This window comes from Callithrix jacchus, chromosome 15, assembly GCF_049354715.1.
Source record: "Callithrix jacchus isolate 240 chromosome 15, calJac240_pri, whole genome shotgun sequence".
NCBI lineage: Eukaryota > Metazoa > Chordata > Mammalia > Primates > Cebidae > Callithrix > Callithrix jacchus.
Window position 1 is genome coordinate 65,196,975 of NC_133516.1, and position 27,962 is coordinate 65,224,936.

The following is a 27,962-nucleotide window of genomic DNA, read 5'->3' on the forward strand; positions in this document are numbered from 1 at the left end:
AATTACTCTTGGCTATTTAGAAATCGGACCACATGAATAAATTCTGATTCCTGCATAAATTTTTCTCTAATTAATATATAGACTGCCTTTTACCCTCTTCTAGGAAAAAAGCGAAACAAAACCTTAACTCCCTCTAAATAAGTATTAATAATAAGGGGAGGAGTGCTCCTGAGTCTACTAAAACTATATGCAAAATGGTCTATGAATTTATTTTTCTTAAAAAGTATGTTTATACTTTGAGAAGGTTCTGAAAAGGTTATTTGACTCCAAATATTTGTGGGAAAGATACCACAAGTGTGGTATCTTAAATTATAATTATAATCAAATCATAAAAGGTCTGGATTCTTTTGGGGAAGATAGCAAGAGATTTGTTACTATTATAGAAAAGGACTCCAGCCATTGCTGGCATAAAGGAGCCCTGGAGATATAAGTCAATGGCTTCATGGCTATGCATGGGGTATAACATACCTATCAGATACAAAATAAAAATGTACTCAATCTCTGTTGATTGATAAAGCTGGCCTTAGTAGGTATTCTATTGTCCCTTGATAATAGTCAATAGCTGCCAGATCCCAAAATAGTCACAAATGATCCTTGATTCCTTGTTTTCACACCATTTTGAGCTCTGTTTCCACCTTGAATCAGGGATGACTGATGTAACAAATAGAATACAGTACCAGTAATGATGTGTGCCTGCCAAGGTTATGTCATGAAAGGCATTATGGCCTCTGCCTTGGCCTTTGGGATGGCTCATCGGAGAAGCTAACCACTGTGTCGAGACGTTAAGAGCCATGATGTGTGGACAGACCCATGTGAAGAGGAACTGAGATCTACCATCAATTTGTCAGTCATGTGAGTCAGCCACATTGGAATTGGATCTCCATCCCCAGTCAAACCTTCTGATGACTGCAATCCTGGATAACAAATGATTGCAATCCTGGATAACAAATGACTGCAATCTCATGAGATACTGTGAGTCAGAGTGACACAGCTATGCTCTTGCTGAACACCACACACACACACACACACACACACACACACACAGTAAGAGATAATTAATTATTGTTCCAAATTTTAGGTTAATGTGTTATCCAGTATTTAATTAATACACAGACCAGTGTTCAGAATTGGTGCTCAGTATCAATTGCTAATATTGGTATTTAATCCAATATAAAAAAGGTAATATTCAATCCAGTGAAAACAAAAAGGTGTCTGCTAATGTTGGATGATAATATTACTATTACTTATAGACACAATAATGTGTTTTCAAAACTGACTAATTGTGATGTTTATTCTGAGGCACACCATAGGCATTCCATAATTGTTGACTGATAATGTTGGCATTTGTTTATTTCTGGTTACTTTGGGAAATTACTGATATTTGCTTTTGATATTTTGATATCACAAATGCACTATACATATCTCTCACTCTAGAGTAAAATCACCACCTCCCTACAAAAAAATTAAAAGCCACATCCTTTTCATATTGTTTGCCTTTACAATAATAAAAAAGAAAGGCTTATGCTAACCCTCAGCTGAATTCAGAAATGGAAGAAACTGTAATTTGGTAATACCTTTAGTGGCATAATAATGAAAATAATCAAATCAGTATTAATACTCTTGATGGAATTTATGTAATGAATTTAAATGTATTTGCTGCATACCTTGCATAATTTAATGTTCTCTACAATCAAAAATTAATGAGCATAAAAATCTACAATGTATTTATTCCTGAAAATAATAAGTATTATGGCCTCATAAGAACAATTGAATGATCTCAATATTTTTCCCCTCAAATTTAACACAATTAAAGATAAATCAACCAAGGAAAAAACACAAATAATTACAAAATGGAACCCATTGAAGAGAACTTGCAAACAAATAACAGAGTGTGTAAACTAGATAGATCATTAAAGCCTCGTAATTTCCAAGGTCTTGCTGAGCAGATAAAATATTACTTACAAGATAAGAAATTACAGTTTTTCGCTTTTGTAATATTCTGCTAATGACATACATGGTGTCACTTGACATATTTTAGGAGGCAAACTATATATTTTTAGAAGTTAACTGTAATTAACTTGTAATTGGTTTCAAAGAGAAGTCCAGGAAAAGTCGCTAGGTGATCCCTGAGCTAAACCTTTTCTTGTTTGTTTGTTTTTGTTTTTGTTTGAGGTAGAGTCTTGCTCTATTGCCCGCCCAAGCTGGAGTGCAATGACATGATCTTGGCTCACTGCAATCTCTGCCTCCTGGGCTCAGGTGATTCTCCTTCCTCAGCCACTCTAGCATTTGGGACTATTGGCATGCATCACTACCCTTGGCTATTTTTGTTGTTTTTTTTGTAGAGACATGGTTTTGTCATCTGCCCCTGGCTGGTCTTGAACTCCTGGCCTCAAGTGATCCACCTGCCTCAGCCTCCCAAAGTGCTGGGATTATAGGCATGAGCCACCACACCTAGCCCCTGAGCTAAACTTTTAAAAAGTCTAGTAGCAAGGGTAATAATGTCTGTAGCAAGTAATAGAAAATAAAGCAGTTTAACAAACAATAATAATGTCAGCAACATATAGTGAGATTTATTGAACACTTAATGTAGCAGATGGAAAAAGGTAGCCGTGATCATTCACAGTTGGACTGCAGCTTCTCCCATGTAGAGGTAGAGTCTACTTTATGATTTGCTTTGGTCACTAGAATGCACAGAAAAGACACTGTGCTAGTTACAAGCCTAGGCCTCAAGGGGCCTTCCACTCTTCCTCTTAAAACTGTATCTAGCCACCAAAAGGTTGTGGGCAAGCCTGCTGAAGGATGTGTGACCACATGGAGGTGAACTAAGCCATCTCAGAAACTGACCAAGATGCATGAGTAAGCGGAGCTGAGATGAGAATAACCACCAAACAGGACCCAACCCAAACAGCCAGACAATCCACAGAATTGTGATCTCAATGAACAATTCTTTTAACACTAAATTTGGGGGTGTAATAAATAGTTTGTAATGCAGCAATAGCTACCTGATAAGTTTCTTCACTTTGTTTTGCATGCATTATTTAATGTAGTCCTTGCTACATGCTACAAGGTAGGTAGTAGTATTATCCACCTTTCACAGGTTAGACCTGAAGCATAGAGCAACAGAGAATTTGCTGCTTAATGAAACTGGAAAATCTCAAGGTGATAATCTTGCTGGATTCAGGTCTAGAACTTCAATGTCACCAGAGCTTTGCTTTAATTTTTCATTTTTGGTTCATTTGCCTCTGCCTAGATTTTTTTCTCATACAAGCTCTTTCCATGCCACACATGTTAACTGTTTGTAGCCTCACATTTGCTTTGTTCTTACAGCTCATAATCCAGAGAAAGTTTGCTTAGGTGACAGTCTAGAGAGGTTCTGATTGGCCAGAACTAGTGATGTGTCCAATCCAAGAACTAGGGGGCAGGTAAAGCCTTGTGATTGACAGTTCCACCAGAATCACCTGATAAGGAGGGGTTGAAGCAGGAACAGTTTTTGAATGGAGAAAACAATATTGGGAGGCAGTAATGTTATGTCCTCCACAGTAACTCACAGGTTCACAAAGTGGGTTCTAAGAATCCTTAGTGGTGACATAATTAGAAACCTTTGAATTCCTTATCTAATTCATCTAGAAATTAGTGGTCATTACACAGAATCAACAACCCCACTCCTTGGGTCCTAAGCAGTCAACTCTTCCCACATCTCTTCAAACAGCCTCACGGCAACTGCTCTCCCTGAATAATAAGAACATCCTCTGGCACTTTTTAGTTTTATAGATTTACCTGATGTTTGAAGAACAGCATTTTCTCCCAAGCTAAATTGGAGAGTGGATTATTTGCTTTACAAAAGGATTCTTGACTTTACAAAGGATTTCCAGAATAGGACTTTAAATAGCAACCACCCCTGGTGCATTTAAACTATGATTCCATCTGCAAGATATTGTTTCTAAATACCTCAAATTCCGTTTACCTGGGGGCTAGGTTAGGCAGTTTCTAAGAGCCCTTCCAATGTAAAAATTCCATGAGTCTGTAACTCAGAGCACGTAGCTGCAAGGAGGCAAGGGCTCAGAACTGAGCAGCCTGGGCTCTAACTCTGGCTCTCTTACTGATTAACTAGCTGTGTGCTGACTTCGGGCAAGTTGCTAAACCACTCTGAGCCTCGGTGTCCTCACTTGTCAGTGAAACCCTCCTCAGAAGTGTGTTGCGAGGATTAAATGAGTGAAAACATAAAATGTTTAGTACATTCCTAGGCACATATTAAGTGTCAGTATTCTGCCTGCAGCTACTTTTTGGCTAGTTTCCAATCTATTTGTTCTCTGCAGACAGAGAGATCCCTTCAAAATGTAATTCTGCTTTTGTCAAATTGCTCTGCTTAAAATCTCAATGGTTTCCCACTTCTCTAATAAAAACCCCAATATCTTAGAATGTCTTACTGGGGCCAATATTACTGGCCTCCCCCTGCACACCCAGGGTTGTTATGCACCACACTCATTACCATCTGCACACAAACCTGCTGCTGCTTTTCCCAAGTTCAAAACAAAACAAGACTTCCTCTTGATCTCACTTCTCGTTAGCCTCAGCTTTACTTCTCTGCTCTCATTGACCATGAAACTTCCCAAAAGATTTGTACATATTCTCCTTCAAATTTTCTCCCCACAACTACATCCTTGGCGTCTCCACTTGCACATATCATAGAAATCTTGTCACAGCATCTCCAGAAATGAACCCTGATCCAATTCCTTCCCCAACTTGCTTTCCTGGACGCTTCCTTGAATCAGTCAGTGGCAACTCCAACTTTCTGGCTGCTCCAGCTGGAAATCTTGAAGTAATGTCTGACTGTCCCTAACCACTGTCCACCCGCTAATCTTGCTGCCTCCCCGTCACAGTGTAGCTGAAAGATTCCCATTCTCCCTACCTACACTGCTGCCTCTCCCTGGCCCAGGCCATGGCCATCTCCCTGTGAATCACTGCCATAATCTTCTTGTGGTCTTGGCTTCATCTTCATTCCATACCCCTCTGTTTGTAGTAATGGTAACAGGAAAAAACAAACTCTGTAAAAATTTTCAATAGATTCATTCTAAGCCAATATGAGCAACCATGGCCCAGGGAACACAATCTCAAGAGGTCCTGGAAGAGTGTGTCTCAGGCAGTTGGGTTATAATTTGTTTTTATATAATCCAGGGAGACAGCGGATGCAGCCAAAGACAGAAATCCATACCTGGAAAGAATACATTCTCTCTTCCAGGAAAGGTGTGATACCTTAAAGTGGGGTATACAGCTTATAGGTGTATCCAGAGATTCTTTAGTTTGCAATTGGGGTTAAAGGAGTAAACTTTTATCTGAAAATTTGGAGTGAGCAGAAAGGAAGGTTTTAAGTTAAGATAAAGAAGTCTGTTAACCAAAATACTGGGTCAGGGTGACCAGGGAGGGTGTGTGATTTAACCTTTGTCTGGCATGGCCTCAGGTCCTCTATCTTCTTGTCATCAAGAGTCTGTTTTGTTAGTTTCTTTTGTTGTTGTTGTTTGAGACAGAATCTCACTCTGTCGCCCAGGCTGGAGTGCAGTGGCATGATCTTGACTCACTGCAACCTCCGCCTTCTGGTTTCAAGCAATTCTCCTGCCTCAGCCACCTGAGTAGGTGGGATTACAGGCGCTCATCACCAAGCCCAGCTAAGTTTTGTATTTTTAGTAGAGACAGGGTTTTGCCATGTTGCTCAGGCTCGTCTAGCCTGACCTTAAGTGAGCGCCACCTGTGTTGGCTACCCAAAGTGCTGGGATTACAGGCATGAGCCACTGTGCCCAGCCCATTTTGTTAGTCTTATTGCCTCTACTTTAACATTAATGCCAATCAGTTGTGATACTTAAATTTCACAAAGAAGGGAGTATAATGAGGTGTATTCGACCTTTCATCCTGTCATGGCCAAGAATTAAGTTTTTAAGTTTTCTCTGGGGTCCTTTTGAGCAAGAGGAGGTCTACTCAGTCAGTGAGGGGCTTTCAATTTGAATTTTAGTTTACAACACTCAGAGAAGTCCTTTTAAAACAGAAGTCAAGGTCGGACGCGGTGGCTCAAGCCTGTAATCTCAGCACTTTGGGAGGCCAAGGCGGGTGGATCACGAGGTCAAGAGATCGAGACCATCCTGGTCAACATGGTGAAATCCCATCTCTACTAAAAATACAAAAAATTAGCTGGGCATGATGGTACGTGTCTGTAATCCCAGCTACTCAGGAGGCTGAGGGAGGAGAATTGACTGAACCCAGGAGGCGGAGGTTGCAGTGAGCCAAGATGGCGCCATTGCACTCCAGCCTGGGTAACAAGAGTGAAACTCCATCTCAAAAAAAAAAAAACAGAAGTCAGATCATGTCTCAGCTGCTCAAGGCCCTCTAGGGCTGCCTCACTCTGTCAGAGTAGAAGCCAAAGCCCAGCGTGGCCCTAAGGCCTCCATGATCTAATGCCCCAGGCGTGCCTCTCAGGCTTTATCTCTGACTTCTCTCCCCATCATCTGTTCTGCTCCAGCCACACTGGCCTCCTTCCATTCCCGAACATGCCAACCGTACCCTCACCTTTGAAACTGCTGGTTCCCTCTGCCTGAAATACCTCCCTCCAGGAATCTGTAGAGCTAACCCCATCACTCAACTGTCACCCATGTCATGAGGCCTGACTTGATCCTTCTATTCAAAGTGACTCACCCCAACCTAAGACACTCATGATCCTCCTTGCCCACTTCCCCCTTTTTCATATCATTTATTAAACTATGGAACTTAATTATGTTTTTGATTGACCCCCTGTTTTCCAAATATAAGCTTTTCAAGGACAGGTGCCTTTGTCCATCTTGCAGATGTATCCCTATCAATCAGCAAAGTGCCTGTCACATAATAGATGCTCAATAAATAGCTGTTGACTAAGCATATGCTCTTGCCACTCTGGTCTATTCTCTCATGACCTGAAGTTGCATTTGATACATCATTTCCTCAGAGAAACCTTCCCTGACCTCCCTGATCAGCTCCACAATTATAGGCTCAGTTTCTCTCTCCTCCATAGCACTTTTGAGAGATTCAATTTTGTATTGGTTTTGTGACTATGCAAGCCTCATCACGGCAGGTTCAACCCTGTAGGTTTCTCCTTACGATCTTATCATTAATACCTAACAGTATCTGGCACATAGTAAGTACTCAATAAATAGTTGTTAAATACATGAATATTAGATGGTTATCCATATTATTTTAAGTAGTTAATATTTCTTTACTTATTAACAGCCTTCAAGTTCATGCACAACACGATTAAAATCAACCTTTATTTGCTACTTGATAAACTGCTACTTGCCCCTAAAACGATCAGTGGATATCTTCAGGGCTTTTAAATATACACCGTTTGCTACTTTATGTAGCTAAAGAAGTGTACCAAGGGAACTGTCTGCCGTTCATTAGAATTTCACCTGAGTATTGTTTATTTGCATCTGAAGCAGATCCCTTCCTCTCTGTCTTCGAGGCATGCAAACACTTTTGTTTATCCGAGTGATGAATCAAAATTTGTAGATTGTACCCAAAAACAAAATTCACTTTTTAACCTTGCCAATCTAAAGTGTTGTTTTTTTCCATACCTACTTTATGTATGAGGAATCCAAGATTCACATCAGGGTGGTTAGAAAGATGAGCATACTAATCTAGTACAAAGAAAATGGCACATTTCTAATCTATAGACTGTGTAACTCCCATAATTCCATGGGCATGGAATCATGACTAATAGAATTAAAACTAATTCCATATCCCCTAGTTTAGTTGGTCATATCAGTAATTTAACAAATTATTTATACAATACTGTGCTTATTAAATGTAGTGTTTCCATCTTGATATTTAGCAGCCATTTGTCTAGATTTTTAGATGGCTTCAGAAGGAAGACACTTGGATTAACTACTTATGTATTCTTAGCTTTTTCCGCAGAACATTTACATAGCATGTCCCTGTTGGAATGACTGCTGAGCACTAAATAGACGGGGCTCACACGCAGGAATAGATTAGTACACAGAGCCTGATGGAATTTTCCTCTGATAAAAAGCTCCACCCCTCCTTCCCACCCTATTTCTGAACACACACTGTAACTCTTGTGTGTTTGAGGCCTTGGCAAATGAAGCAGCCGGTACAGAGGAAGGATCGCACACCTTACATTTGGCAGGGACTCCTGGGAGTAAAAGCAGACACTCTAACAATTTCATTGCCAAATATTTCAAGCATATAAAATGCACCCAAAATAATAAAATGAACACCCTTGCACCTACTGTCTAACAGAATAGGCGTTAGGCTATATTAAAAATGGCTATGTTAGAAATAATCACAGTTATGTTTTTTTTGATTTAACTTTCTCATGTTAATATTTGCCTTAATTGTGTCAGACCCTTTGGAAACAAAAAGAAAGGAACTGCCAGAGGCATCGCTGAGGCTTCACTCAGCACTCCTTCTATGCTATCTATTTGCCCATCTTCTTCTATGGAGATATTTACTTTCTTGAGGGTGAGGTTTACTTTGACATATGTGCTTTTATTCTTGTTACCTACAAACTTTAATTTGTGTGTGCTTTAAAACTTTATATAAAGGCTATCATACTCTATGTCTCTTTATGCAAGCTCTTCACACACATAGACATAGACTTCTTGGCTCACTATTCTATTTTTGAGATGTATTCATGTTAAAACATAAATATATACTCATTCTCATGGAATTGTGTGTTTACATGGTTTTCTTTTTTCTGGTGGTGAGGGGCTCATGGCAGGGGTCAGTGGAGGATACAGAGGTGCTGTTTCTTTCTAGAGATTTAAATCTGTGCCCAGCAGGAGAGCCTGTGTGATTAAAAGATGTCTGCTATGGTTAATTTAATGTGTCAGTTTGGCTGGAACACAGTACCCAGATATGTGGTCAAACACTACTCTAGATGTTTCTGTGGAGTTTTGAGGATCCAATTGCGATTTAAATCAGTAGGCTTTAAGTAAAGCAGATTACCTATCCTTCATAATAAGGCAGTGATAGAACTAGACTAACCTCCCCCAAGCAAAAATGAATTCTGTCAGCAGAATGCCTTTGGACTCAGACTGCATGGCTTCCCTGGGTCTCCAGCCTGCTGGCCAATCCCAACAGATTTGGGACTTGCCAGCCACCTCAACACATGGGCCAATTCCTTTCAATCAATCTCAATCAATACCTCTCTCTCTCTCTCTCTCTCTCTCTCAGATTATTCTATTATGCTACATGTCATATTGACTTTAGGGACTGAGATTAATCTCTCTCCCCCTGGTAGGCACACAACTAATGTTTAATGACTAATTAGTTAGATAAGTGCATAGTAATTTTAGAAAGTTCAAACACAGGGCAGTGGTGAATGCCTATAATCTCAGTACTATGGGAGGCCAAAGCAGGTGGATCACTTGAAGTCAGGAGTTTGAGATCAGCCTGGCCAAAATGGTGAAACTCCATCTCTACTAAAAAAAAAAAAACCACAAAAATTAGCCGGGCATGGTGGTGTGTGCCTGTAATCTCAGCTACTCAGTAGGCTGAGGCAGGAAAATTGTTTGAACCAAGGAGGTGAAGGCTGCAGTGAGCCGAGATAGCACCGCTGTACTCTAGCCTGAATGAGAGAGTGAGACCCTGTCTCAAAACAAAAATAAAATAAAATAAAAATAAGAAAGCTGAAACACAGGGATTATACTAACAATGAAATCAGTTAACCAACAAATCCATCAATAAAAATGTACCTCTGAGGCATGGTCACTTATTTAGCACTATGCAGGGAGCTGTTGGATAATGGGGAATCCACAGAGACTAAAAAAATTTTCAGTTGGTGGTGTTTCAGGTCCAGAAATAATCACTGAAAAAATTCTGGAGCAAATGATAAAAGTAATTTGGTCTAAAGGCAGTGAATGATGAAAGTAATTGTTTAAAAAATTATAAGAAAATAATGATGAAAAGTAAATATGATGAGGGTGAGTTTGAGGGGAATAACAGCTAGCATAATAGAATACAAAGAATGCTGGATTTTGAAACTGCAGGTCCATATTGAAATCATAACACTATCGGTGCCTTTTCCATACAATTGTTGGTTGAGATAATTAGCTTTTTATCCTTGATGCCACTTCTACAAAATGATGTTAAATCGTTATCTCTTTGTGGCCATCCTCTAGCTCACACATGTATTGTCTGGTGAATAGGCCAGTGATTATAATCACTAATTTGCTGATTTTTTTTCCCATTCACTATCCCCCAGACAGAAAAGCTCACCCAGCTATCCAGAGGCATCAGTATTCAATACTCAAGGGTACCATCATCAAAAGAAACTATTGATCTCTGTTAACATCCAATGACATGAACTAATGTAGGATGCAACATCCCATTTTCTCTTGGGTGATTCCACATTCCACATTCTATTCTGAAAACTTCAAACTCTTGTAACATTCATGAGATAATGGAATATGGGTCGAATAAGTGCCTCCAAGTTGCTCACATCAGCAATCCCATAACTAAACAGGCAGTCAGATGAAACTGTCAGAAGCACAGATGGCACTTGACTGTGTTTAGCACAGGAGAATTTCCTCTCAAAACATACATGGCTTGAGTTCTCCCTTATGCTACTCCCTTTGTGGAAAAATGTTATGTGTAATCAACCTCTCTTTTCCCACATGTCTGAGAAATGCAATTCCCTTCTTGATAGGGAAAATTGGCCCCTGACTGATTTTCATTATATTTGTATAGTCTCACCCTTGCTGGGCCTGCATCAGCTGGGTCTCTGCAATGCGAAAATGATGGATGGGGCTCTGTGGAGCAAAAAGGAGATGCATTCCCATGGGATGAAGTTTCGCTCCATCTCTCTGTTCTGAAGGTATATCATCTCACAGCTGGTTGCCACAGGAACAAAACACAGAGATCCTGAGACACAAAATGTTCTGAGAAAGAGAATTTGCGGATTTAAAATACAGTGAAAAGGTTCAGAGTATTCAATTCTAGTCTTGGCTCTGACACTAGCTAAATTGTGACCTTGCATGCATCACATAAATTAATTGGTAAATGAGATTCTTTCCTCTGCCTTACCTATTTCAGGGACCAATTTGAAGGTGAAAACTGACATTAGGAATGGAAAGTGTTTTGATAAACATTATCACACACCATCTATCTGAGATAAAGACTCAAGGTGTTTCCTGCAGAGCACTCATTTGACCCACAATAGAACAGCTTTGGGCTTACTTGTAAGTGGCGTGTTGGAGGGTTCCCCAGGCTTTCAACCCCACCTCCAACTCTGGCTACATGTGAGAGCCCTGGCAAATTACTCAAATTTAGCTATAAACCTTATTTTCCTTAGCTACAAAATAGTTAATTCACAGTTATTGTCAGGTACCTGCCATGGATGACAAAATTTAACACTAGTGGGTTGATTCTAGCTCTGGATGTTCTGAGGGTTTGATTCCCCGCTGGGTCTATTTGGTGCAGTGTTTGTTTAAAAAAATGAAGTCAACTCATGGAATGTTCAAGACAAGTCATGGAGGAGGCAAAGTTGCTTTCTGGGTGCCTGTACCAGTGCTCACCATCAGGCCCTTCTTCCTCCTCTCACGCCAAGCATCTCTTCAGTGAGCCCAAGTTTTGGGGGGGATATTAATGCAAATCTTTCTTTACACTACCCAATGAAGAGTAACTTAAACACAAGACACTGTTTCCCAGAATGAGCATCTTGTGTGGCCAGGCAGAGGACACGAGGGAGTCTGGAGGGTAATGCTGAAGTATGCTTAAAGATGCTCAAGAGGTAGGAAGTTAGAGAAGAGAATGCAGCAGGGGAAATATCCTAGTGGAATATTCTCTCAATATTCCATGGCTATATTAGAAATAATCACAGCTGTTTTTTGAGCATCTATTGTGCAAACGTTTTCCAACATACTGTAATGTATATAATACCATTCAGTCCTCATAAAGGTGCTGCAGGTTAAACATTATCGTTCCCATTTTACAGAGGAGAAGAAGACTCAAAGTTATACTGCCTGGCTGAAGTCAGACAGAAGTGAGGAAGAGGATTGGTCTAAGGAATCATGTTGCCTCGCAGCTACGTCTTACACCCCACACTCTAGGGTTTTCAAAAGTTCATTTGGCCAAGCATATCATTCACCCCCAATGGCCAGGGCAGTCTACTGGACCTTGGGCATAGGTTTTCCTCCCTTTATGAATCCACAAAAAGCCCCAGTTCCTAAATCTCTAAATAAGAAGTAGTTCTCTGGATTTAAAAGAGAGAAGGAAATAATAAATAGAAAAGATCCCAGTTACACACAGAAAAAAAATGATGGTGAAAAAAGGCCACTAAAAATAGAAACCAAAATTTCCTAGAAAAATGGAGAGAGAAATTTAAGACTTTATATTAAAAAAATGAAAATGTATGAAAATAAGATGATTTGAAATTTAATAGAAGCACAGGCTATATTGCGATTATTTACTAATTATTAAAATTAACACCTAAGTGTTTTAAGACCAGTTTTCAAAGAAACTGTGATGTGTTAGCATTTCACTGCACAACATAAACACCTTTTCAGAAAAAATGGAGGTTTCATCAGTTTTCCCAAAAGAGAACCCATTCTCTTTTAAAGCCTATCATGTCATCATTCTTGTCAATTTTCTCTTCTTCAGTTATTAATGGTCTAATTCTGTCAGATCCTCATTTGTCAATTACTTTGCATGTGATTAGAGAAATATTCCATCATCCCTTTCATCTTGGCAAACCCTGCCTCTTTTCCAAGATATGCAGTTTCCTTTTGCAATCAAATTGCAATATACTTGAACTGTGTTATCAGACATTGAGGAGCAACCTGCAAGGATACTGATGCTGTGAAGAGCAAGGAATAAAGAGGGACCCTTGCATAGGGACTAATTTTAATAAGTTCAGTTTATTAGTACAGGCTGTCATCAATGATGTCTTTTGTCTCACTCTCCTCCATAACCTTTTAGCTTCAGGGATGGTGATAAATAATATTTGGTAAGAGTATTCTCTCTGGTAGAAAAATAATAATTCTTAAACCATGCAAAGCCCTTCACAACCTAATCTTGTATCCATCTCTTTGTGTCACCCTAACAGCATCCCTTAGAGATAGGTGGCACATGCATTTCACAGATGAGAGAGCAGAAACTTAGCAAACTGTACACTTTTCAGAATTTGCAAACTAACCCATTCTCTGTCTTCTAGCAGTAATTTTCATGTATTCTCTTCTTGCTTGGTATTGGGTACTGTGTTAAGTACTCAGCATGTATCACCTCCTTTATTCCTGATAATTGTCCTACTAGGTGATGGGCATAATTAATTTTATTTTTAAAAGAACAAAACTTGAGAATAACTAAAGTTAAGGAACTTTCTGTGCTGTCAGTTATTGTTGTAATAATATCACACAACAAATGACCTCAAAAATCTCAACAACTTCCAGTAATCAACATTTATTTCTCACTAAAAGGATCAGCTGGAGGGTTGAGCTCACTCTGATTTAGGCTATTGATTGGGTTCAGTTATCTTCCATGTGTCATTCATTTGTAACCTAAGCTGAAGGTACAGCAGCTACTTGGGGCAAAATCTTCTCCTGACTAGTGGCAGTAGCATTCATCATGGGTGGCATGAGGCCAAGCTAACCCATCAAGCATATTTATAGCCTATCCCATTGTTATATCTGGTAACCTATCGTTGTCCAAAACAAGTCACTGAACAAACTACAGTCAGTAAGATGAAGACAAAGAATCTGTCTATCTACTGGTAAGTATTGAAAGTTACATGACTAAGGGTATAAATGAATAATCTTATTGTGGATGTGTATTGGGGTGGGGAGAAGGGTCATAATTAAGAATCTTCAACAGTAGATTTCTCTGTACTACTGACCTAAGTTCCTACAGAAAGTTCTGACTCCAGAACTCATGCTGCTAACCATCTCACTTCCCTGGGACCTGCCTACAACCTTCAAAGGTGAGTTCTCATCGTCATGTTGATATGACATCATCTCCTACCCATGAACAAGGTTGTTTGGCATGTCACGGTTGGACTCTTTTCAACCTGTTCTCTATGTTTGGCCCCACACGGCTTTAGCACCAACCCAGACCTCCAGGTAATGCTGTCTGTGTCTTCAGGCCAACAACTAAGCAACAAGAAAAGATTTCTTTTTCCTGGCCTACTCTAATCTTAAATACAGTTAAACAGAAATTCCCAGTTCACAAAGCATTGTCATAGCTCTTATCCCCACAAAACTTTCTTTCCCAAATTCCATGGAGTAGGTGTTGTTAGACCCATTTTATATATTTACAAGTTGAGACTTAAGGTGAAATGACTTGCCAAATATACAGCTTAAGAGCTCTGTCGTCCTGATGTGACCTGTGGCCTTTTATTTAATATACTTTTATATATCTGAGCACTTCCTCTAGAGTCCACGACTGGCTGAGAGTACTACAAATGTGACTCCATTTAATTTTTCCAGCACTGCACTCGGAGGGGGAAGTGTTCTTATCCAGTTGTGTTCATGAGAGGGTAAAATGTTTATCCCAGGTCGTGAGCCAGGAGGTGGCAGAACCACAAATCCCATCCAGTTGTGTCTCACTGCAGTGCCTTTGCCCTGAACCCCACACGATGCCTCTATCTGATTTATCCTTGTTCTACTTCACTCCTTAGTAACCTGACGCCAAGAGCTGGATGGTCTCTTGCCTTGAGCTCTGTGATGCAGCCAAACTACAGTCTGATTTTTCATCTCCAGCATGTGTTCTTGACTCTATGCCTGAACTTCTGCTTTTGGTTTCTGTTCTCAGACCCTTGTACTTGACCCTGACCTTTACGTCTATGTGGGGACAGTTACTTTCTGATCCTCCGGCCCCTTGGCTAGGTTACACAGCCTGTTCCATCTCATCCTGTTATACACATCTCCTCCCTGCATCTGCTGCCCCATGCCAAGGCTGCCTCTCTTACATAATGTCCTATTTTCAGGCATTTCTGCATATAGAACTCTTATTTCAATTTATATTGAAATTTCTTCAAGGTCAAACTTGGGATTAACAAATGGTCAATATGTTTATAAGAATAAATTTATTATTGCACCTTCCATCTTCAATATTTCTCAAATATTTACTTTGACCTTTAAATTAACATATTATAAAATCGACCTTTGGTATACAGTTCTATGAGTTTCAACACATGTCTAGATTTGTGTAACCACTGTCACAATCAATACACAGAACAATTGTACCATCTCCACCCACCCCCACCTGTCCCCATCATTATAGTTGTGTATTTTCAAGAATGTTATAGAAATGAAACCATTCCCTATGCAACTTTTTCAGACTGGCTTCTTTCACTCAACATAACACCTCTGAGGTGCATCCATGCTGCTGTAGTTTTAATAGTTCATTCGTCTTACCACTGAATAGTATCCTATTATATGGATATACCACTGTTGTTTGTTCATTCACCTGACATCTGAGGAGTTTCTATTATGGAACGATTATGAATAAAGGTGCTACAGGCAGTCCTATAAACAGATTTTTGTAGTAGTGTAAGTTTTCATTTTTATCCAGAATAAGTATCCAGAAATGGATTACTGGATTGTGTGGTAATTTTGGCTGTGTTCCCACCAAAATCTCATCTTGAATTGTAGCTCCAATAATTCCCACATGTTGTGGGAGGGACCCAGGGGGAGTTAATTGAATCATGGAGGTGGTTCCCCCACACTGTTCCCATGGTAGTTTCATGAGATCTGATGGTTTTATAAGGGAAAACTTCCACTTGGCTCTCATTTTCTCTCTTCCCTGCCACCACATAAGACGTGCCTTTTACCCTTCTACCATGATTGTGAGGCCTTCCCAGCCACATGGAACTGTAAGTCTGTTAAACCTCCTTTTCTTTATAAATTACCCAGTCCTGGGTATGTCTTTATCAGCAGCATGAAAACGGACTCGTACATATGGTAGGAATATGCTTAAGTTAATAAAAACACTCCAACCTAACTTCTAGAGTACGGCAGTTTATTTTCATACTTACCTGCATGCAATTTTATAGTATAAGCAGATTCTATTGCTGTCCCTCCTGTTTTCCGTTTTTTCCTCCAAATTGACCCTCGAGCCTTTACCATGTCTTGGGAGACTCATGCCTCTGGGCTACACCAACAGAGTCCATGGTCCTCTGGCTTGGCTGAAGAAAAGCACTGTCAGGAGAGCAGAGGGCAGGAGAAAAAGGCTGTTCAAACAAACAAGGAAGTCGCCCCCAGCAGAGCCCTGGCTCTTGGTGCTACAGACAGTTGCACATCTCTCTAGAGCATCCACTGTTTGTGGAAGGTGCCCCTGGATCTGCCTTTCACTACCCTTTCCTCCTCAGGCCTCCTCCTGCTCACCACAGATCACTGCACTGTCCCTGATTATTTATATATTCAGTATCTTACTTAACCCTTCCAAAACCTCTTTGAACAGAAGTGATGAAGGCAGATAAAGAAACTATGAAGGCAGACAAAGAAACTGAAGCATAACTTGCCTGAGGTCACATTGCTGTTAAGCAACAAAGCCAAGCAAGACTGAAATCCATGCCTTTTGACTCTTAAGCCCATCCTTTTTTCAACAGACTCTGAGTTCACCCCATTTGTGTCAATGCTTTTGTGTCCGCCTTGCAGGGCATGTGATTGGGGTGCCGCTCACTTCTTCAGTGCCCTGCTGCTCAGACCTCTAGGGGAGCATACAGACGGGCAGGCCGTGGGGCTCCGACCCCACAGCAGTGTCTAGGGGTGAATGTTACAGCTCCTGAAGCCCCAGTGGATGTTTGTTACAGTGTGCTCTTTTAGTTTAGCCTTCTGTAGGCAGCTTGTGTTAGCTCAATTAGACCCCTGCCTTATCTCAACAACAGAGGGCTTTCTATATCCTGGGTTCTTCCCTTGGTGTACCAGAAGAATTGGATCACACCTCGGCTTGGAGAATGAGTGCAAGGTTTTAATGAGTGGAGGTACCTCTCATCACACGGAGGAAATTAGAAGGGGATGGAACGGGAAGGTTTTCCCCTGGAGTAGACCCGGCTGTCCTCTGACTGCTGCAGCCAAACTCTGCCTTGTTCCACCAGTGGATGGCCTACCAGTCTGCCCATGCTCTTCTTGACGTCCTCTCATTGTCCACCTGCTTGTCTTCTTCCGCCAATGTGTTCCTCTTGCCATCCAGCATCTCCTTGCTAGGGTCTCTGCTTTGGTAGGGTCTCGGGTTTTTATAGGAACAGGATGGGGGCATGGCAGGCCAGGGTGGACTTGGGAAATGCAACACTTGGGCAGGAAATGCCTGTCCTCACCTAGGTCTGTGGGGGCAGGGCCCTACCCAAGGACAACACCCTTCTCTATCCAGCACTTCCCTTCCCCACTTTGGTAGCATTTAAGGGGACCAGGCTCTTCCCTTCCCAGCACTCCCATATCACTTTTGTTACAGTTTTACAAATATTGCATTGTACCTGCTACAAACATTTAAAATAGACTCACTAGTTCTAGAATTCATGATCCAGTTCTTCTGAGCAGGTTATATGTATTAATTTGATTTTTTCCCTTAATTCCCAATACTCATGGTATCTTTTACATCAATTCTAATAAAAATGATCAATATTTCTAAATAAAACATGCAAAGGCTAAATAAAATATTTTTAAGTGAACATTGCATAATGCTAATATGTTTTATATTCATTATTTGAATGAATTGTTGATTAGATTTATTGTGTATTTTAAACTTAAATATTTAAAATAAACTACTACTGGCATATAATTAGCAATAGTGAAGCTGAAAGCAACTGATTTTGCTTAACTAAGCAACCAATGCCTACTATTGAACTGGCTTTATGGAATCATAGCAAGGAACATAAATACAGGGGAAATGGGCAACTCTACATGCACAGTCACTTATTCATGTTTTTGCAAATAACCACTGACTTTATTTAAACCCTTTACCCAAGATCTCACTTCTAGTGAATATGAAACTAGTTTTCTTGATTTTCAGAGCAGGACTCTGTTTCCTACATAAACTTACATGTGTAGCTTTAACTGGGGCCTGCAGATTCCTAGGGGTCTATATGCCCTCTTGAGTGTCTCCTAGGTGGCTGTAATTCAGGGTAACCACTGTCCTGAATTCAGAGGAATTCCCTGAAATGTGGGACTTGCAGTGCTAAAACTGGGAAAGTTCTAGGCAAACAGGGTCACTATAACCAGGCATCATGTGCTCAAATTCATTTATACGAAGGTCACCCAGATCATCTAGTATATGTTTATTGTATTAGCCATTAGCCAGGGTTCTTCAGAGAAACAGAACCAATAGGATACATACACACACACATACACACACACACACACACCCCAACATAATACAGATAAACACACACAAACACACACTTATATATATAATACACACACACATATGTATTTCTGAACTTTATACCAACTAGATCTCTAATTAAGAGAAATTACTCAGATTTCTGACAAAGCCTCTAGAAGCACATGGACCTAAAGAGTGCTTAATCTAATCATTCTCAAACAGTGTAACCCAAAGCCTCAGGGTCCACGGCCATACTTCAGAAGCTGAGCAGGAGAAACTCAGTAGGGACCCAAAGGGAGATGTAAAATTTCCTCATCTTTTCATTAAACTGGCATTAAACAGGCAGCTCTACTTCTCTGTTTTGTTTATTGATGTTTCACTGGTAAGATTTCACTGGTTGAAAACTACTAAGGAATCCAATCCTATCAAATTACACAAAAGGAAATGACACCCAGATAGAGGAGGGAATTGGTGGCTTAAAACTCACAGCAGAATTCTACATGTGGCAAAAATAAAATGATAGCCTCCTCCAAGTGGAATAGTTTCAAAGTGGCCCAAATCTCCCTTTCTATCAAAACAGCCCCCAGAGCCCTCTCCCTATAATATATACTGTGGTTGGCTGATCAGACAGCATTATTGATATCACTTAGAAAGTATAATGGTCATCGCTAGTGACTTGCTGAGAATCTCAGTGTGTGGGTCTGTGTCATTCTGTTCACGTATGTGGGCTCCAGGGACTCTTCTGCACAAGTAATCATCCTGTCACTAAGTCTCTGTAAAGCCACACTGCCAGCGGTAATTGTGGCAACATCTGTAACCAGCATAACATCGAATAGATATTTCAGGGAAAATGGACACATCTAGGCTTTACAAAAATAGAATGAACCCTGGCATTTGCATTTGCATCTTGGGTAGTAGGTTCTATCTTCTTTGACTGTTTCTTTCCCATTTAGTCTTTCTGCCTCTCTAATGACATACAGGTATAAGATACTTGTTTTCCTATTTTACAGTCCTGCATGTAGAGTCACCGAAAATATAAAATTAAGTTCATAAAAAAAGGAAATTATTTGAGGAACTATATACCAGATAATATAGAAAATCTCCTAGCCCAGTGGAAACTCTTTATTTTTTAGAAACATTGCCACTAATTTAACTGTTCAAAGATATTTTCTTTACCCAAATGCTCATGATAGAAAGAGACAGAGAGAGGCAGACACACAGAGAGAGAAAGACAGAGAGAGAGAGACATGCACAGAGAAACAGACCTCTGATGGAGAAGTTCAGAAATGATGGAAAAAAGGTGGATAGCAAAATGCCTCTTCAAGAGTTTATTCAAAGGACAAAAGTATCTCTCAACTGCTATTTTCAACGTCTTTTGGTCTTAATATAGATTTCTATACTTAAAAAGAAGACCCCAAAGACCATTTACTTGTGGGAAATAAACATCTTTCAATATGTTCTATACTTAAAGTTAAGAAACATAAAGGATACTTATTAATTTGTTTTAAAATAACAATAATAAACTCATTACATGTTAACATACACATTTCCATAAAAATAAAAAAGAATAAAAAAATACCATAAGCATTGGCAAGCCACCAAGCTCTGATTAGCAGATGCAAGTTTTTCCAAAATTCTAAAACTGTTATTCAACTGATGCTTGAATTTTTTCATTGGCAACAAAGGTGGTTAGTCATGTCTCTTGAAGTAACAAGAACACTTCATTTATTTAAAAGGAAATGTAATGCCCATGTCTAAATAACCATGATTTGTCTGTCATTTATTTCAGGTGTCAATGTCTTCAGTGAAAAAAGCAGTTAGTTCTGCTTACAGTCTCAACAATTGCCAAAGTGCTTTCTCTCAAGACAGCCATCATGCTTGGTTTGCAATGGAAATATTTCACGTGAGTTTCTTATTTCTTCACACAGTATAATATACAAGATTCAAAATTTAATAAGATTAATAATTTTATTCCTTCATCGAAGGTATTCTTCTACACTAACATGAGTTTTATTTTTAATTTTCATGGATACATAGTAGGTGCATATATTTCTGGGGTATATAAGATCTTTTGTTATAAGCATAATAATCACATCAGGGCAAATGGAATATTCATCACCTCAAGCATTCATCCTTACTTTGTGTTACAGAAAATCCAATTATACTTTTTAAAGTTATTTTTAATGCACAATATATTATTGTTGACAGTAGCCATCCTCTTGTGCTATTAAATCGTCTATCTTATTCATTCTATTTAACTACATTTGTGTACACATTAATCATCCCCATTTCACCCCCACTACCCTTTTCAGCTTTTGATAACCATCATTCTACTCTGTCTCCATGAGTCCAATTGTTTTGATTTTTAGCTCCAGAAATAGGTGAGAACATGCCAAGTTTGCCTTTCTGTGCCTCGGTTATTTCATTTAATATATTGACTTCCAGTTTCATTCATGTTGTTGCAAATGACAGAATCTTATTCTTATGTCACGTGTCACAATTTCTTTATCTATGCATCTGCTGATGGACATTTAAGTTGCTTTGAAATCTTGGTTATTGGGGAATATTACTACAATAAAAATGGAAGTGCAGGCATCTCTTTGATATACTGATTGTCTTTCTTTGGGGTATATACCTAGCTGTGGGATTGCTGAATAATGTGGTAGCTCTATTTTTAGTTTTTTTGAGGAAGCTTCACACTGTTCTCCATACTAATTTCTGGTGCTTTATGTATTTCATTTGGTGAGGTCATGTTTTCCAAGATGGTCTTGATGTTTATGGATGTCCTTGGTATCCAGGTATTGAACAGCTGTGGATTTATTGTAGTCTTCACAGTCTGGGCTTATTTGTACTCATCCTTCCTGGGAAGGCTTTCCAGGTATTTGAAGGGACTTGGGTATTATAATTTAAATTTTTACTCTCTGCAGCCATATCTTCATGAGGGGATACCCAAACCCCAGTAACTCAGCGGTGGCTCTTGCCACAAGACAAGGCTGTTCCCACTCTTCCCTCCCCTTTCCATAAGCAGCAGAGTCTCTCCCTGTGACCACTACCACCCCAGGCCCATGGTGAATACTGCCTAGCTACGTTCACTCAACGCCCAAGGGCTCTTTAGTCGTCAGCTTGTGGTGAATGCTGCCAGACCTGGGACCCTCCCTTCAGGGCAGTGGCCTCCCTTCTGGCCAAAGGCAGGTCTAGAAATGCCATCCATGAGCCAAGACCTGAAATCAGGGATGCAAAGAGCCTGCCTGCTGTTCTACCCCACTGTGGCCAAGCTGGTACTTCCTGGCTGGGAATGTGCTGGGTCTCACCTGAAGCCAGCACATCTCTGTATCTCACTCAAGGCCCACAACAAGTATTGTCTGGCTACCACTGCTGATTATTCAGAGCCCACATTCTCTTCAGTCAACAGGTGGCGAATCCTGCCTGGACTGGGTCCTTCCCTTCAAGGCAGCAGGTTATCTCTCTGGCCCAGGGTGTAGCTTTAAGCGTTATCCAGGAGGAAGGGCCTAGAATGGCAGCCCCAGGATTTGGCCTAATACCCTATCCTACTGTGGCTGAACAGGTATCCAACTTGCAAGACAAAGTTCTCTTTACTCTTCTTACTCTTCCCTCTCCTCTCCTCAAGTAGAGGGAAGGAGTCTTTCCTAGAGTTGAGAGCTGCACTGCCTGGGATTGGGGAAGGGATGGCACCAGCACTCCCTTGGCTGCCTCAGCTGGTGTTTCACTAGGTCTTGTGCCTGCCAAGTCCATTGGCTCCGATCCCAACATAGCACCAGGACTTATCCAGGAATTGCAGGCCTTGTGGCCCAAACTGCCTTTCAAGCTTCTTTAGGACCCCAGAGCATCCAGTGCAAAGCTTGATGGAATTCAGGTTTCAACTACTGGGACGGGCAATTCCCCTTTGGCTAGGGCTGGTATAAATGCACCCACCCTTAGTGGGTGCCCGCTGAGCTCTGTCTGACATTGCTGTCCACTGTGACAGGGAAGCACTGAGCTCCAAGGCAAAGTTCCACCATCACCGTGCTCTCCCTCCCACAACCACACAGATTCTCTTTCTGTGCCATGTGGCCACTGCCAGGGGGTGGGGAAGGGGCCACTGCCAGGGGGTGGGGAAGCAGCAATTCAATTCCTACTCTCTTCTGCGCCTCTTTCAGTGATATGAAATTAAACCCAGATACTGTGACTCTTCACCTGACTTTTGGTTACTATGAAGGTGCTTTATTGTGTGGTTAGTTGTTCAATTTGGTGTTGCCACAGAGAGGACAATCAGTAGAGGTTTTTAATTCAGCTATTTTGCTCTGCCTCCAGGCTGCCTTTTTTTTTTCAATGTAAGTGCATAGTATAAAAGAATACAATAACTGCTAATATAGTTTGGTGTCACTACCTCAATTTGTGCTAAAGCACCAGTAGTTTTACTTCATTATTTTTGGATTACCAATAACATTTCAATGGAAAATGTATATCACAAATTTGTATTATTGTGAAGACTTCTGAACTCTCAGAATATCTGAAAGGGCCTCAGGGACCCCCAGGGGATTACTGACCAGACTTTGATAACTACTGTCTTAAATTATGTCTTTCTTCCCTTTCTTTCTTACTTCCACCTGTGAAAAAGTTTAAGATAAGCTTGAAGTCAGATACTAGTGAGTAATCATGGATAAATACAACATGTTCTCCCTCCACACAGACCCCAGTTCCTTCCTCGAAGAGCTTATTTCCTAGTGATACAGGCCTTTTCTTACCTCCCGCTCCTGCTAGTTGGTTGACTCTGTCACTTAGAATCAAAGGTTCCTAATCAAACAGAGCATTCAAAAGGCCAAACCTGGAGCCCTCCAGTCTAATTCCACAACCAAAATTCATAGTGCTTATGGACTTTGCACTACATACTTAATTTATTTTCTAAATCTATAACTAATTACCATGGATTAATTACTTGATTAATATTCAAACACTCTCTTTCCTCGTTTCCCTTTCTCCTTCTCATTTTCTTATAAATATTCTGCATCATATTCTATCTATATTTATTAGGGTGAGCTACATGAAATTGATGCTTTTGGTGGGTAAATATTACACATCATCAGTTTCATGTAGTTCAACCTCATAATAACCAAAGCATTGTTTTCCACCATTGTTAGAGAGGTACCAAAATACATCAATTGAAAGAAAATTCCCAGTGGTTGGGTGAACATTACTCAGAGAAAAAGGGAAGATTGTGAGGCAAACATCACGTGACTTTAAGTGTGTCTTAGTCAAAACTACTAAGGCAATTTTGGACAATATGGGCCTCGTCCAAATATCGAGCTCACCTGTTTTATGTTTCCGTGACCCCATGTTGAGGACAGATTTCCTTCTGCTGTGGAAGGAGATCCATCCATCACTGGAACATTCCCAGCCTCTCTCTACTTACCTTATCACTTGCTCTTCCTCAGTGAAAAATGTGAAAGAAGGAACAGGGCGTGCGTGGCTCGGCCCTTCCCTTCCTTTTTCTCTTAGGATTACGTGTTCTGTCTCCTCTTCCAGGTGCACGTTGTTCAGTGGCAGATCTCCAGGTAATAGAGAGAGAGGGACAGTGTTAATGCAGTGTTATCTCAAACTGGGGGGCAAAGTTTGTAATACTCAGGGGTTGAAAGTAAAGAAGCCACCACTGCCACATGTCTACGACCATGGGCAATAAAGATACTATTTCAATCTCTGTTTTCATGGCTCCTCATTGGCTAGCTCCCAGAACAAGAAAGATTTTTTTTTTTTTTTTATTCTTTAGATACCAACAGACATCTGCTCATAGAAGTTGATGCCAGAGAACTCACAGTATAGAAGTGGAGCCCCCAACATTTGTGTGAGAAAACCTTAGTTTTACTTTTCACTATAGGTTCTTGGGTAGGTGTTGGGGAAACGAAGAGAAATGTGAGATGGTGATAGCCCCAAGCAGAGGAAAAGCTCAGTTCATGCTATAATTTCCTCTCTTCCAAAAAATTTCAGAGAATGCACTGACTGAGTCCTGGAAAAGGGATTGCAGATTTACCTAAGAAGACTAAGAATAGCAATATTCTTATCCGAGTTCTTCTACTTACCGGCCATGCCTCCATAGGCAAGTATTTTACCTGTCTATACCTTAGTTTCCTCTTCTGTAAAATGTAGATAATTATAATCTGTCCCTCATCTCATTGTTCCAAGGATGAAATACATTATAGAAATACAATTAACTACACTGTATTGTTATAAGCAGCTGATCTTCATTTATTTATTCAACAGATATTTGAGTTAGATTCATATAAACAGCACACTCCTAAGCCTGAGGATAGTGACAATGAAGACAAAATTCCTACTCTTAAGAGCTTCCATACTCTGTTGGAAATCTCTAAAACAAAGTGAAATATATTGGAGAAGGGGGACATTCTTGGAGACCTCATTTTAGATATGAGTGAATATATATTCTGGGTAGCACTGCTGTAAATGGTTAGTGGTGAAAGGCTTGGTGTCAGGCAAATACTTTTAGGCAACTAAAGAGAATTTGTGTAGTGTCTTTAAAAAGTAGGTAGAATGTGGGAGTATTAATTTATATTTGCAAAGTACTTTAGCCTTCAAATTGCAATCATAGCCTTTTGATATTTAAGGCAGCATGAGACGGTGAGAAATGAACATGCCTCTGAATCAGAACAAGAGGCTACAATCTCATCTCTAATAGCAATTTTCGGGTTCCTTAACTGCATAGTAGGGTTAATCACATAAAAAAAATTAGTAACACCCCCCCGCACACTATTTCACAGAGTCGTTGTGTAGATGAGATGATACACTATGAACAGGAGAGCATGCATTTTTTCAGCAAATATTTAGCCAAGCATATAAGGTATGCTGGGCTTTGCTGCACTGCTTGAGGCCCTGTCCTTATGCATTTACATCTTAATGATGGGAGCAGACACTAAAAGAGCAGCAAATAATTGAGATAATTTTCACTTACAGTATGCGCTTTACATATACATATATGCATGGTGTTGTAGAGAAATTCTCCCTTACAAGAGAGTTCAGGGAATGTCTCTTGGGAGGAAGAAACTGGAGCTGAGAAGGGGCTTGGGGCAGAGCTGGAAGCAAAGTGCTGGATGGAGTAAAGAGTGTATAAAGAACAGAAAGCAGAATAAGCTGTAGTGTGCAAAGGAAAAGAAGACAAGCAACTGGAACAAGGCACGTTAGGTAAGGATAGCCTGAGACATAAGAAAAGGCCCAGACATAAGAAAAGCTCAAGGTTTGTAGGGCTTTGAAAGCCATGGGGAGGAGTTTGCATTTTATGTTAAGGAAGGGGGACCCCAATTGAAGGTTTTAAGCAAGAGAATACATAATCAACTTCCTGTTTAAAATTATAATTAAATACTGTGAAGGCAAGTGAGAATGTGTTTCTGCTGGAAATGCCAACACGGACAGGTGGAGGGGAAGGCAGAGAGAGGATGTCATATGGGTCTGTTTCCATCTCATTACTTTCACGGTCTTCTGTCTGGAGGTGAAACAGGGACATTTGCATCTGCTTGATCTCAATAGGTAAATACTGTTACTCTTGTCACCTGCCTCACAGTGCCTGGCTCTTTGTCCTTGGTACAGTCAGGCCTCTCTGGGGCCTGTGATGACAATGTCAGTATTTCCCCCAGTGGGAAAATAAAATTGACCCTGGAGTATTATTGATGAGGTTCAGCGATCTGCTTCTCAGAGATAAAAAGCTTTCCACACATTCTATGACTAACAATCTAAACACTCTTTAACAGTCATTGTAGTCTGTTGATTGTGGGTGTCAAATGGGGACACACTAAAGATGTGTCTTTGCTTTCTGTCTCAGAACTGCTTTGTAACCAGACTGGATGGAACATCCCAGAAATGACAAGGGTCTTATGGACCCGCTTCAAGGTTTTTAGAGTAAATTTACTGCTTTCTGCCCTTGACTGGGGAATGGACCTCTCCTCTACGAGAAAGTCATCTTAAGTAAAGGCTACCACATCTACAGCAAGGATGGAGGAAGAGGCTGCCTGCTCCATTAACTAAATCAATAGGGTCAGTGATAGGTATTGGAGGAAGACCACCTGCACAGCCAAATGGTAAAAAATTTCTGAAGTTGGAGTTCAATCCAATAGTGATCATGAGTACATGAAAGTAGGTTTTACATTTTCACAAGGTTCAAATAGAAGCTATTATCAAGTAAAAGTAACAGGAAGCGTAATAGCTGTTGGTATTTTTTTCCCAGAGACCTCAACACTTTCCATGTGGATTCCTGCTGGGTTAAGAGGCTTTAGATCATTCTTGCTAGTGAACAACACGTGGGTGAAACCATACCACCCTTCCAGTTTTATGCATGACTGAGTGTTGACCTTTATCATTGCCAGATTCTCCTGAGAAGTGCTTGCTTATAACTTCAGTTGTGCAGCTTTTTACATGGATAAGCCATAGAGTCATATACTTAAGAAGCTAAATATTTGTAAACATTCATTGATTTAACAAATTTTCAGTTAATAGGTGCTGTGTGTCAGGCATTGCTGACTGGGTAAACATGTTTGAACAAAAGAGGCAAAGCCTATGTCCTCATGCATACATATAGATGCAGGCACGTGCAGAATTTAGAATTTTCCATTTCTAACTAAGGTATCATGAAGAGCAATTTAGTCTACCTTATCATTATACAGATGGGGATAAGGAAGGAGACTCAAGCATCTAAGATCACTTCCCCCTTGACTTCCGCACTGCATTTCAATAGAAGAAAAGGCTGGCTGACTGGCACATCCTAAATCACCTTCCTATAGATGGCAGGCATGGTATGGGGGAATCTCTCCAGAAGGCATCGTTTTTACTTAAACAAGATCAAACCCCCGCCCCACTCCTCCATCGACCAAGACCCTTTCACATGTAATTTCTAAGGCTGTAAACCCAAGACCCCTTCACGTGTAACATCACACAGGTAGTGGACAGAAGGATCATGGGTGGTAATAAGCATTGTTAGCCCTTTTTGAATGCTAACTATGTGACAAGTATCCGGTTAACAAGTACTTGGCATGGCTTATTTTCATGAATTTTCACAAAAATCTCTCTGAAATAAGTACTGTTATTATCTGTCCTTTTCTGGATAAGAATACTGAGACCCAAGTCTACAGGGCCGTGAAACCGTTGAGCTGGGAGTTAAATCTAGGCAAGAGGATAACAGAGAAAGTGCTTCTACTCATTGTCATACTGCATTATTCAGGGTTCTTTAACTCCAACATTCAAAAAATATGATCTCTTTAACAGGGTTGCATTTCAATCCCACAGCCACTCGTCACCAGTTGTTCTAATACCTGACAGTATCCATAGAAAGGGAGGAATTTACCCAACTTATAAAATGATGGTGATGGAACCCTCTGTTTGCTTGCATTTAAGCCAGCAGTGGCTATTAGGAACCAAAATAGGTTTGAGCGTCTCAAGAAATACCGAAATATTTTCTACTGGTATTTTACAATATTAAGTTTTCATGTCGGAGTGACACATGGAGATAGAAAACAATTGTCCCCTGTAATCCCAGCACTTTGGGAGGCCGAGGCGGGTGGATCACGAGGTCAACAGATCGAGACCATCCTGGTCAACATGGTGAAACCCCGTCTCTACTAAAAATACAAAAAATTAGCTGGGCACGGTGGCGCGTGCCTGTAATCCCAGCT

General features: G+C 40.3%; 2 long non-coding RNA genes across 11 annotated transcripts in view; one reads left to right on the plus strand and one right to left on the minus strand.

The window, feature by feature from the left end:
* Positions 1-27,962, minus strand: part of LOC118148048 (uncharacterized) — a 155,776-nt gene that overhangs the window by 3,543 nt on the left and 124,271 nt on the right. For all 9 annotated transcript variants that reach the window (XR_013527461.1, XR_013527463.1, XR_013527462.1 and 6 more), the window contains 3 exons: positions 23,705-23,840; positions 16,010-16,172; positions 10,735-10,919 (listed from right to left, as the gene is read on the minus strand). This is a non-coding gene — a long non-coding RNA (uncharacterized LOC118148048). The remainder of the gene's footprint in view (positions 1-10,734; positions 10,920-16,009; positions 16,173-23,704; positions 23,841-27,962) is intronic.
* LOC118148049 (uncharacterized) lies at positions 736-27,807 on the plus strand. 2 transcript variants are annotated; one of them, XR_004734822.3, is made up of 4 exons: positions 736-972; positions 20,084-20,197; positions 24,059-24,133; positions 24,277-27,807. It is a non-coding gene; the product is annotated as an uncharacterized LOC118148049 (long non-coding RNA). The 2 variants fall into 2 exon arrangements; XR_004734823.3 differs by having other exon boundaries at positions 736-852.